The 14,318-nt window shown below is 35.5% G+C and overlaps 1 protein-coding gene across 3 annotated transcripts in view; it reads right to left on the minus strand.

Moving 5' to 3' along the window:
- Positions 1-14,318, minus strand: part of RALGAPA1 (Ral GTPase activating protein catalytic subunit alpha 1) — a 260,435-nt gene that overhangs the window by 215,068 nt on the left and 31,049 nt on the right. The window lies entirely within an intron of this gene.

Here is a 14,318-nt window from a genome sequence, read left to right on the forward strand (position 1 = left end):
ATTGAAAGTCAGAGACATAGGGGAAGGAAGTGAATTGTCTGGCATCAGGGCAAGAGCTGGGGGCAGCTTATTCCAGGTATAAGTGCTGACAGAGGTCTTTGTTCCTTTTCTGAGCCCTCCCCAAACACAGTCACAGAACCAGCAGGAAAGCACCATATCTCAGACTCCACCAACCTGGTTCACAGTGTTTGCCCAACCAAGGTGATTCTCTGAGGCCAGGCCCACCAAACATTCAGGCCCACCCAAGCTGTTTTCAGTAGCTTTTCCATACAAATGGCTTGTCTTGGCCCATGCTTCAGATTTTCCTAAATAATCTCAAACAAGCAGCATCTGGCTTCAGTGAACCCTGTACCTCTCGCTAAATTGCCCCAGAGCAGGCTCTAGCAGCAGCCAACCTGGGCTCACAGCTTGGCCTTATTGGGACACCTCTGTGCCTGGCACGAGTAGCAGTCATCTGCAGATTACTTTGTAGTTTGCTCTGTGTGACCTTGGAGAGAACACAGGTGGTGGCTGACCTTGGATCTGCCAACAGCAATCAAGACCCAACTACAACAGGAGGGTGTACACAGATCACATGGTGGGAGTACCTTGGGCACCCAGTTTGGGTAATAGGGGAGGCTGTGCTACTGGATCCTACAGCGTACCTGCTACCTCAGGCCACTACTCTACTAAGCCCAGGAAATGTAGCAGTTCCACCTAATTATAGAAACAAACACAGGGAGGCTTCCAAAATGAGGAGTCAAAGAAGCATGGCCCAAATGAAAGCACAGAATGAAACTCCAGAAAAAGGACCAAACAAATGGGGCCAAGGAATCTACTAGATGCAAAGTTCAAAACACTGGTAGTAAGGATGCTCAAGGAACTTAGTGAGAATCTCGAAAGCATAAAAAAGATCTAGTCAGAAACTAAGGATAACCTAATTGAAATAAACAACAATTTACAGGGAATTAATACTATAATGGATGAAGCTGAGAATCAATGCCCAATTATCTGGGCCACACCAGTCAAGGCTATTATCTCAATTTTATAAATTAATTTTGAGAGATGTTAGGCAACTTACCCAGGTCACACAAAGCCACTAAAAGTCTTTAAATCAGCTCTTCTGAGACCACAACGAACAATGTCAGAATAGCCACACTTCAGGCAGTAGGTCAGGGCACAAAAATAACCTGTGGCCATTTTTCATCAAATACATTCTGAAAGAATGGTATTTTTAAAGATTTTATTTATTTTTAGAATGAGAAGAAGAGAGGGAGAAAAACATCAATGTGAAAGAGAAACATCCATCGACCTGGAGAGGCATCCAATTGCCTCTCACATGCTCCCAACTAGAAACCTGGCCTGCAACCCAGCCATGCGCCCAGACTGGGAATTGAACCAGCGACCTTTTGATTTGCGGGATGACACACCAGTCATGGCGGTATTTTTAAAGAATTATTAAAGAGCCCTGGCCAGTTGGCTCAGTTGGTTGGAGGATCCTTCCGTACACCAAAAGGTAGTGGGTTCAGTTCCAGCTGGGGTATGTATGGAGCCAATGAAACATGTTTCTCTCTCTTCCCCTCTTCCTCTCTGTAAAATCAATAAAAACATACGCTTGGGTGAGGATTTAAAAAAAAAAAACTATTAAATATACACAATCCCGTGGAGGCTAAGGTAGGTTATATAAAGTTTAAGAATAAGCAGGTAGTAAAGAATACTACAACAAATTCGGAGCATTTAAACTAATTGTCTGCATACTACTAATGTAGCTCTACTACACTCGCTGATTATATCAAGTCTTTATCATAATAACTAAAAGTTCACTAATTAAATTCATTTGTAAGAGCAAACCATTCCATCACATAGTGTAAGCACCATTCATATATTAGTATAAAATGATACCAACCAATTTCCTTATAACATACAGCAAAGAAGGAAAGGAATCCTGACGTAGGTGTAAAGATGAAAAGGAAAGACATTAATATCATTTACAGAGCATCTACTGTTTTTCAAGGACTAAGCTACACACTTTTCTTTGTTTTATTAATTTTCAGAGAAACTTTAAAAGCTAGGCGCTATTAGGTTCATTCTATCTTCACTTAATTTATTAAAAAAAGAAGTAAATTAGGAAGAGACCAAGACATAAGCTTGCACAGCAATGAACAGAACTAAGCTAGCATGAGTATAAAGTTAACACTGTATGCTTTATTCTATACTGCATCCCCAAAAAGCAAATGGCTCTAATAGTAAAGTTCAGGGCTGAACTGGAAAACTGAATGCTGAAAAAAAAGATGATACAAGAAATTTACTGGCAAAATATTAGCAAGAATGACCTATTAAAAATTTGGTGAGCAAGCCCTGGCTGGTGTGGCTCGGTGGATTGAGAACTGGCCTGTGAATCAAAAATTTGGTGAGCTCACACAAACACATAAATGTTACATAACGTGTTACTATGCAATGAATGGATTAACAATGAGACTGAAGAAAAAATCTAAAAATACCTCAAGACAAATGAAAATTAAAACACAACCAAAAATCTAGGGGACAGCAAAAGGAGTCCTATGAGGGAAAATTATAGCAATATATGCCTACCTCAAAAAACAAACAAAAAAATCTCAAATAAACAATCTTATGTTACACCAAAAGAAACTAGAAAAAGAGCAACAAACAAAGCCCAAAGAGTGCGTAGAAGTGAAAAATAATAAAGATAGGAGTGAAAGTAAATGGAAGGAAACCTAAAAACAAGAAATCAAACACCCCCCAAAACAACTAAAGAAAATTAATGAAACCAAGAGTTATTTCTTTGAAAGATAAAATTGATAAACCTGAAACCGAAACATCAAGAAAAGTCGAAAAAAATCAAAAATGAAAAAGTGACAACTGATGTTACAGAAATACAAAAAAATTACAAGAAAATATGAACAACTGTATTATTAACAAATACTATGAACAACTGTATTATGAATAATTTTCTAGATTGCCAACAAACTTGACAATCTGGAAAAAAATAAACTCCAGAAACACAGTCTTCCAAGATTGAATCAAGAAACAAAAAATTTGAACAAATCAATTACAACCAACAAACTGAAACAGTTAATCAAAAAAACTCTCAACAAACAACTTCCAGAACTAGATGGCTTCACGGGTGCAGAACCACACACATCTTTCTCAAACTATTACAAAAAAAATCAAGAAGAGGGAAGACTCCCAAGTTCATTTCATGAGGCCAGTATTATACTAATTCCAAAACCTGGTGCAGACACTATGAAAAAAAGAGAATTATAGGCCAATATCCCTCATGAATATAGATGCTAAAATCCTCAATAAAGTATTAGCAAGCGGGATCCAGCAATACAGTAAAATGTTCATATATCATGATCAAGTAGGTTTTATTCTGGGGATGTGAGGCTGGTACAATATCTGCAAATCAATAAATGTGATAAATCACATAACTAAAAAAGGATAAAAAATTATGTGATCATATCAATAGATGCAGAAAACGCATTGGATAAAATCCAGCACCAATAAATGATAAAACCTCTCAGCAAAGTGGAATACAGGGAACACACCTCAACATAATAAAGACCATAAATGTAAAGCCCTCAGCTAACATCCTACCCAATAGGCAAAATCTAGCAGTGTTTCCCTTAAGATCAGGAACAGCAGAGGGAAATCCAGTTTTACCACTTATTCAATATAGTACTGGAAGTCCTAGCCACAGCAGTTGGACAAGAGATAGAAAAGGTATCTAAATTGGAAAGGAAAAAGTAAAACTGTTATTTGCAGATGACATGATATTGTATATAGAGAACCCTAGAGATGTCACCATAAAACGACTAAAACTGAAAAATGACTCAGTAAAGTTGAATGATAAAAAATAAATATCCAGAAACCAGTTGCATTTTTATACAGCAATAATGAACTATCAGAAAGAGAATCTAAGAAAACTACAGTTACATTAAAAAAATGGCCTAGGAATAATTTAACCAAGAATGTACAATGAAAGACCTGTACTCAGAAAATTATAAGGCACTGAATAAAGAAACCGAAGATACAATTACAAATACATCAAAGGCCAAACCATGGTCATGGATGGAAAGAATTCACATCATTAAAATATCTATACTATCCAGAGCAATCTACAGGTTCAATGCAATTCCTATGAAAATATCAAGGCATTTTTCACAGAACTAGAACAAATAACCCAAAATTGATATGGAACCACAGAGACCATAAATAGCCACAGCAATCTTGAAAAAGAAAAAGCAGGAGTCATACTACCCGATATCAAACTATACTACAAAGCCATTATAATCAAAACAGCATGAGCTACTGGCATAAAAACAGACATATAAATCAATGGAACATGATAGAGAGCCAAGAAATAAACCCATGCCTATATGTTCAATTAATACTTGAAAAAAGAACATACAATGGAGTAAACATGGTCTATTCAATAAATGGTGTTGATACATACAAAAAAATAAAAGTAGATCATCTTCTTACACCATATACAAGAATAAACTCAAAATGGATTAAAGACTTAAATGTAAGTAAGACTCAAAACTATAAAACTCCTAGAAGAAAACATAGGCCATAAACTCTCTGACATTGCTCTTAGTAGTATTTTTTTATGATGTATCTCCTCCAGTAAGGGAAACAAGAGGAAAAAAATAAGCAAAAGGAACTACATCAAGCTAAAAAGTTTTTACACAGCAAAGGAAACCATCAATAAAATAAAAAGAGAACCTACTGAATGGCAAAAGATATTTGCCAATGATACATCTAATACAGGGTTAATATGCAAAATTTATAAGAACTCATACAACTAAACACACAAAAAAATTCAATGAAAAACTAGGCAGAGGTCCACATACAGATGGCCAATAGACACATGAAAAGATGCTCAACCTCACTAAACATCTGAGAAATTCAAATTAAAACCATGATAAGATATCACCTCACACTTTCAGTATGGCTATCACCAATAAATCAACAAAAGACAAATCTTGGTGAGGATGCAGAGAAAAGGGAACCCAAGTACACTGTTGGTGGGAATAGAGATTGGTGCAGCCACTGTGGGAAACAGTATGGAGGGTCTTCAAAATATTATAAATGAACCTATCTTATGACCCAGCCATTCCATTTCTGAGCATGTATCCAAAGAACCTAAAACACTTAATTCGAAAGAATATATGCAACCCTATGTTAAACGCAGCATTATTTACAATACCAAGATATGGAAGCAACCCAAGTGCATATCAGTAGACTAGTGAATAAAAAGTCATGGTAAATATATACAATGGAATATCATCCAGCAACAAAAAAGTATGAAATCTTACCATTTGTGACTGCATGGATGGACCTAGAGTACAATATGCTAAGTGAAGTAAGTCAGATACAGAAAGACAGACACCATATCATTTCATTTATATGTAGAATCTAAAGAGCAAAATAAGCAAACAAAATAGAAACAGACTCATAGATAGAGATCAGATTGACAGTTGCCAGCGGGGAGGTGTATTGAGGGGCTGGGTAAAAAAGGTGAAGGGACTAAGATTTTTAAATTGGTAGTCACAAAACAGTCCCAAGGAATGTAAAGTACAGCATACTAATAACTTGCACTTTGCCAGGTGGGTACTTGAAATATTCGAGGCACCACTTTGTAAAGTATATAACTGTCTAACCATTATGCTCTACACCTCAAACTAATAAAGTAATATTGAATATAAACTGTTAACAAAATTCAAAAAACTATAAAAAATAAAAATTCAGTGTGTTCAGAAAAGTTGGTGACCACTCCCTTTTCTTTTTCCTCTACCTTTTTCCAGCAGCACTTATGACATCTCTTGCTGTGTACTTTCCTCTTGTTAAATGTTGGTGTTTATTGGGAATATGTCCTTTTCCTTCTTTGTCCAATAGTACAAATTAAACTCTATCTATATAGAAATACCTCCCAATCCATATCTACTATTTCATGCTCCTTCCTGAGACTCAGGCTTACATTATCTATCCAGTTACATCTTTCACTGGTATCTCAATCCAATCTCAACTTGCCCCTCTCCCCAAATGAATCCACCATCTTCACTCATCTTCTCCAGCTTTTGTATTCCCTTATTAGGTAGATAGTATCATCTATATCTTAAGCCTAACAGACCTATTCCCTTCTCATTTCAGTTCCCTCAACCCATCTCACCCTATCCCCTTAACAAATCACTCATTTTTTTTTGCCAAGTTTATCCTCATAAATAGCTCTACAGTACACTTCTGTCTCTCCATCCCCACTGCTATTTGGTTTGGTACCTCATGGTCTCTTGCCTGAATTTTATTAGTAGCCTCCTACCTATTCTCTCTCACACCACTTTAGCTCCCTTTTTACTCCTCTTCCACATATTGCTACCAGAATAATTTACCCAAACATATATTTTAATACCTGTACACAGATGTTAAAATACTTCAAGGGTTTCACAATACCAATAGGATAAAGCCCAGGCTCCTTTACATGACATATAAGCCTTATTTTCCTTCTCTAACTTCCTACTACCTTATATACTACTCATTGTATAGCAAAGCACTAACGAAATTATGGTACAACTATATAACTAAAATGGCTGCCACTAAAAATATTCATAAAAGAATGTTTTAATAAAATTGAAGAGTGTTTATAGTTTAAAAGGCAGATAAAAGTAGGTCATACCAGTGAGCTGGTGGAATAAGGAAGTCCAAAAATCTTCCTTACCATAAAAACCATTAAAACAAAAGCAAAACCAGTAAAAGTAATTTTTTTTCAAAAGCCTGGAAATTAATCAGAGCTTGTAACAAGAGATTTTATTTAAAAACAAACAAACAAACAAAAAAGGATGAATCTCATTAAGAACAATGAGCTTGGTAGCATTTCAAACTTACCCTGTCCCCTTCTCCTGGCTCCATAGTAGCTTTGAAAACAAACAGCCCACAATCATGATGAAAAACAGTACCTATCAGTCACTGGAGGAATTAGAACAGGACTGGGACTCTTTCAAAGCTTCATTCTTTTTTTTTTTTTTAAATCCTTATTTTATTTTATTTCCATTATCACTTAATCTCCTTATATTCCCTGCCCCCAGCTCAAAGCTTCATTCTAAGAGAACTGTCATTACTTGACTTACCTAGCTGATCCCCAGAAATTTCCACTTTCAAAGCTTGTCTTTAATTGACTTAACTCAAGAGTTGACACAGGGCATCAGCTATTCCCCCACCCCCAGCCCCCCAGGAGCATTTGGAAAGCAATTAGTAACAACTGTTTAGCACCACAGCTACTTATAGCAGCAATCACTGAGAAGGCTAACAAGCCAACCAAAAAACTTAACAGGTAAAGCTGGGAAATGAGCTATCCATAGGGAACTTTGGAAAGCTCAAACATATTAATGAAAATATAGAAGGACACTTGTAGGGCTGTAAGCATGCACAGGAAAGACTGGAGAAGGATTTGAGCTTTCACCTCTAGCTGACCAGGAGACCTACACAAGAAAGATGTGAAAGTTCAGAGAGAATTGTAAACTGTCCGTTTGAATACTGTTATGTCCCAATACACACAAGAACCCTTTGGCAAAGTCCAGGAGACTTATGGATCTCAGCCTTGTAAGGAAGTATCTGTCCAGTCATTAGCTGATCACTAAATTGAGCAAGTAAAGAATTCAGTGGTCACATAGGAGAAAAAGACAAACACCATAGAGTTATTCAGGAAAGTAATTACAAAAAAACAACACAGTTATTTACAAAAAAAAAAAAAAAAAAAACAGAAACCACCACCACCAACCCTATGGAGAAGGTAGAAACTGGTTTCCAGGGTTGCTACATTATTTAAAATGTCAACAAAAATTGCAAGAAACAAGAAACATGTCCTACATACAGTAAAAAGAGCAGTCAACAGAAACTGCCTCTGAGGCAGCACAAACAACAAACTTCAAACAAACACTATCATCTATTTTTAATATGTTCAAAAATTAAAAACAATTGTAAAGAACTAAAGGAATGTGCGAGAATGATATCTCACCAACAGATATCAATGAGATAGAAAGTGTTTTACACAAAAAGTTTAAAAAGTACAATAGTAAAATGGAAAATTCAATGAAAAATTCAACTGCACACATGAACTACAAAATTTTTTAAAAATCAACAAAATCAAAGATAGGTTAATTGAAAAAGGAAAAAAACAGGTTAGTTGAGATTATCCTAAGGACCAAAAAAAACAAAACAAAACAAAAAAAAACAAAAAACAGGAAAAATGAACAAAGCCCCAGAAACTTGTGGGTATACATCAAATGTACCAATACACATATAATGTGGGACACAGGAGAAAAAGAGAAAAAGAAACAGAAAAATTTATTTCAAGAAATAATGGTAGAAAACTTCCTAAATTTAATGAAAAACATTTACCTGAACATTCAAGATGATGCATTACAAATAGAAAAAACTCAAGAGACCCACATCTAGGCATATCACAACAAAACTGACAAAAGAATGTTGAAAGCACCAAGAGAGAAGCAACACATCACGTTTAACAAGGAAGCCTCAACATAAATAAAATATCTGGTTTCTCACTAAGAAACATGGAGGCTAGATGACACAGCCAAAAAGCTTAAAGACAAAGGCTGGCAACCAAGCATTCTATACCCAGCAGCTCTACCTTTCACAAATTAAGGCAAAATTAAAGACATGCATAGGTATATAAAAACTGAATTTGTTGATAGCAGACATGATCTAAAAAAAAAAATGCCAAAGGGAGCCCATCAGCCTGAAATGAAAGAGCTTTAAATGCATCTACGAAAACAAGAATCTCAAAACCAGTAACAACGATCTGACTTAAGAAACTAGAAAACAAAGAGTGAAAGCACACTAATAATCATCAAGCATGAAGAAGAAATAAAATAATAAAGTCTAGAGTGAAGATAAATAAAATAAAGAGAAAAACCATACCAAAAATTCAACAAAATCATTGGTTCTCTGAAAAGATTAGTCAAGAAAATTGACAAACCTTCAGCTAGACTGTCCAAGATAAAAAGAGGTAAGATATGCCCTGACCAATGTGGCTCAGTTGGTTGGCTATCATCCCGTAATCAAGAGGTCGCCAGTTCGATCCCCGGTCAGGACACATGTCTATATGCAGGTTCGATCCCTACTTAGGTCACATACAAGAGGCAACTGGTTGATGTTTCTCTCTCACATTGATGTTTCTCTCTTTCTCTCTCCCTTGACCTCTCTATAAAAATAAATAAAATATTTTTTTAAAAAGAGGTAAGCTTCAAATAACTAATCTGAAATGAAAGGCTATTATTATTAATCTTATATAAGTAAGAAATATTATAAGAAATATTATAAGAAATATTCCCATATTATGAGAAACTGCATGTTAACAAATTAGGTAACCTACATGAAACTGACAGATTCTTAAAAAGACAAACTACCAAACCTGACTCAAGAAACAGAAAATCTGAATAGATCTATAAAAAATAAAAAGACTGAATCAGTAACAGAGAAAATTGACCTTAAAGAGAATCCCACCCCAATGGCTTCATAGGTGAATCCTACCAGATCTCCCAAAAAATAGAGAATACTTTTAAACTCATTCAAAATCAAAGACATTACCAGAAAACTACAGACCAATATCCCTAATGAATACAGACACAAAAATCCTCAATGAAATAGTAGGAAACTAAATATGGCAACATATAAAACATATTAAACATCATGACCAAGTGGGAATGATCTGAAAAAGCAAGGTAAGCTCAAAGTATAAAACTCTATCAAGGCAATATACTACATTAATATAAAGGTAAAAACCCACATGATCCTGTCAACAGACACAAAGAAAGCACTTGAAAAAAATCTAACATTCTTTCATCAAAAAGACACTCAAGAATTTAGGACTAGAAAGTAAATTTCTCTAAGGACATCTGTGAAAAACCAACAGGTGACTTCACAGCGACTGGTCAAAGACTGAAAGCTTTACCCTTAAAACCATGAAAAAGACAAGGATGTCCCTCTTTGCCACTTTTATTCAGTATTGTACTAGAAGTTCTTGCTCAAGATATTATGCATAAAAAAGAAAATAAAGCCATATAAATTGTAAAGTAAAAAGCATTACATCTCTGTTCACAAATGACATAATCTTATATATTAAAAAATATGCACAAACAAAAAATCAATAAGCCTTAATAAACAAGTTCAGCTAGGCTGCAGAATCCAAGATCTGTACACAAAGTCAACTGTATTTCATTCCACTAGCATTGAGAAATCCAACAGTGATATCAAAAAAATAACTCCAGCCCTGGCTGGGTAACCCAGTTGGGTAGAGTGTTGTCCTGGTATGCCAAGGTTGCAGGCTGATCCCCAGTCAGGGCACATACAAGAATCAACCAATGAATGCATAAATAAGTGGAATAACGAATTGATGTCTCCATGTCTCTCTCTCTCTGTCTTTCTCTAATCAATAAATGAAAAACTTTTTTACAAAAAAGAAAATAAAGGCAGCTCTACTCAAAACTGTATGAAAAGAGTAAGAGTCTTGGGAAAAAAATTTTAACAAAAGAAATGTTTTATCTGTAAATGAAAACAAGACCTAAGTAATCTGAAAGACATTCTGTGTACACAGACAGGAAGATGTAATATTGTTAATATACAAATACTCTTACTAAATATATCTAAAGATTCAAGGCAACCTCTATCAGTATCCCAAGTGGCTTCTTGCAGAAATTGACACAGTGATCCTAAAATTCACAGGAAAATGCAAGGGACCCAGAATAATCAAAACAACCTTGATTTAAAAAAAAAAAGAAAAAAAAGAACTTCAAAAGGTACAGCTTTAATAGTAAAGTCAGTCTTGGGAATATAATGTATAGTGTGGTGACTATGGTTAACACTGTTATCGCATATTTGAAAGTTTCTAAAATTAGATCTTTCTTCTTTTTAAAAGATTTTATTTATTTATTTTTAGAGAGTAGGGAAGGAAGGGAAAAAGAGAGGGAGAAAAACATGAATGTGTAGTTGCCTCTCATGTACCCCTAACTGGGGACCTGGTCCACAACCCAGGCATGTGCCCTGACTGGGAATTGAAAGGGAAAACCTTTGGTTTGCAAGCCAGCACTCCATCCACTGAGTCACCAGCCAGGGCCTAAGGTTAGATCTTAAAAGTTCTCACCACGTGAAATAAACTTTGCAGTTATGGATATGACGACATGTCAACTAGGTTTATTGTGATCATTTTGCAATACATAAAATATTGAATCATTATGTTGTACACCTGAAACTAATACTAGGTTATTTTTCAATTACACCTCAATTAAAGAAAAAATAAAGCTGAAGAACTGACACTTTCCAATTTCTAAACTTACTACAAAGTTAGTTGTAAGACAGTGTGGTACTGGAATAAGGACAGACACGTAAATGAATTGAATAAAACTTGGAGTCCAGAAATAAACTCTTACACTGAGGCTCAAATGATTTTCAACAAAGATATTAAGACAATTTAATGGGGAAAAATAGTCTTTTCAATAAATAGTGCTGGGACAACTGGATATTCAAAAGATTGAAATAGGACTATTACCTCATACCATATATAAAAATTAACTCAAAATAGACCAAAAGCCTAAATGTAAAAGCACAATTTATAAAACCCTTATAAGAAAACATGACCTTGGAGTAGTCAATTATTGCTTAGATATGACACCAAAAGCAAAAACAACAACAAAAAAAACAAACTGGACTTCATCAAAACTCAAAACTTTTTTGCTTCAAATGACATTAAAGAAAAAAATCTACAGAATGAAAAAAAATTTTGAAAACTATATGCCTGACACGGTACTAGTATACAGAATCTAGAAAGAACTCTTAGAAGTCAACTATAAAAAGAAATATAACCCAATTAAAAATAGGCAAGGTGGGTTGAGGGCTGGGTCCCAACTTCGGGGCCTGCCAGAGGCAACCGATCCATGTATCTCTGGCACATCAATGTTTCTCTCCCTTTCTTTCTCCCTCTCTTCCCTCTCTCTAAAAATAAATAAATCAAATCTAAAGAAAAAAAATAGGCAAGGGATGTGAATAGAAATTTCTCCAAAAAAGATAAACAAATGGTTAATAAGCACATGAAAAGATGTTCATCATCATTAGCCATAAAGGACACACAAATCAAAGCCACAAAGAGAGATATGACTTCCTGTCATATCGCTACACTACAATGGCTATGTTAGCACACATAACTAAATATTAATAAAGGCAGCAAATGAAACAGACATTATGCATAATCAATTAGGGAGCATAAACCTGCTTAGCCCGGAAGCTACAGCTTCACAAACCCCAGGGGGATCACATATTGCCAGACCAAGGAGATTAGTACCCCTCCCTGCCCTACACAAAGAGGAAAAACTGACTTTTCAATCTCCCTCTCTCCACTAGCCCAGACTACAGGGGAAGGTAAGCGCATGTGCAATAGAAGCAAAGATGGCAACCATAGAGGCCTGTCAATCTAGCCTGGGGAAAAGATGATATTTGATAAGGGACACATAACCTCAAAGATCTAGGAAATAGCAACCATCTGGCTCTAGCAGTCCTGCAGCCGAAAGCCACACGGACTACAACTGTAGGCTCCCGGTACAGCAACAGATGACAATCAGGAAGAGTCTAAGCTACCTGGATGGGAACAGAGACTGCTAATGCCAGACTAATGGCACAGAACTTTTGGACCATGGCCTGTTTTGGGCCTGAGGAAGACAAGATTGGACTTTTTCCATGATTAACCGGAAGGAGATGAGACTTTGGGAACCCAAAGGCACTCCTTTGATTCTGCATCTAACACCGCAAATAAATCTTACCATGCCACAATCTCCCTACGTGGGTCTCTTAGAATGCTTTCCTTGTTACATTTCAAGAACCCCACTTCACTGGTAACAGCTATACTCAGAAACATGAACAGTAACAAATGTTGGCAAGCATATGGGGAAATTTGAAACTTCATGCATTGCTGGTGGAATATAATTGATGTAGCTGCTTTGGAAACAGTTTGGTAGTTCTCCAAAAGTTAAATATAGAATTATCATATGACCCAGCAATTCACCTCCTAGAACAAATATACCTAAGAAATGAGAATGTGGTCACATAAATATTCATAACATTATTATTCATAATAGTCAATAAGTGGAAACAATCCAAATGTCCATCAATTTATGAATGGATAAACAAAATGTGATATATCCATACAACTGAATATTACTAAGCCATAAAGAGTAATGAAGCTCTGTTTCATGTTAAAATGCAGATGAACCTTGAAAACATTAAGTAAAAACAGCCACAAACAAAAAACTACATATTTGATGATTTCATTTGCATGAAACATGCATTATAGTCACATTGACAGAGATGAAAAGTAGATTAATAGTTGCCAGGGGTAGGTAGTATGGAGAAATGAGGAGTAACTGCTAATGAGGGTTGGTTTCTGTTATTTTTCCTTATTTTGCTGATCTATCCTTTTAGGTAGTAGTCTAATGTTCAACACAACACATCCCAATTTATGAGGTCTGCCAGACTCTTACTGAATCTGAGAACAAGCCTGAAAGGAATCTGGGGGAAAAAAAAAGTTAATGCAAATCAGACTGAAAAAAATAAATTTTTTTACAGTCTAGAAATTGCAAACTATTGTATCACCAATTACAGAAGTTTACTGCAAGCAAATGCATTACCCTCACTTTTACAGAATCAGAGACTAGCTAGCTCTAAGTATACCATTATATAAAATAATGTCTTCTTTTTGTCTTATTTGAGTAGTCAGACAATAGGAGAGTAATCAAAATACAACACTACTGATATTCTGGATTTAATCCTACACCTGCAAAATAGAAAATAATTTCTCATTTCATTTCCATACACTTAAAGGCATTCTTTTGGACAATGAAAATAATTAAACATATGCATATTTAAAAAATGCATTATAATGAGTAAGAAAGTAAATACTATTACACTGGGGGAAAAAATATATCTTAAAACAACAGAAGATAAAAGCAGCCCTAGCTGGTGTGGCTCAGAGGATTGAGCACTGGCCTGTGAACCAAAGGGTCGCTGGTTTGATTCCTAACAAGGGCACATGCCTGGGTTGAGGACCAGAACACCAGCTTGGGGCGTGCAAGATGCTACCACACATTGGTGTTTCTCTCCCTCTCTTTCTCCCTACTGTCCCCTCTCTAAAAATAAATAAATAAAATCTTAAAAAATAAAGCAAGTAAGTTAAAATATATTTAATTCTGAACACACTGTATAGACCATGCTTCTCAAACTATTTTAGAAGGGCTAGTTTTTTGTTTTAATTCCAA

Source organism: Pteronotus mesoamericanus, unplaced genomic scaffold (genome assembly GCF_021234165.1).
Source record: "Pteronotus mesoamericanus isolate MK-2021 breed Mesoamerican mustached bat unplaced genomic scaffold, CSHL_Meso_final contig_100, whole genome shotgun sequence".
NCBI classification, from domain to species: domain Eukaryota; kingdom Metazoa; phylum Chordata; class Mammalia; order Chiroptera; family Mormoopidae; genus Pteronotus; species Pteronotus mesoamericanus.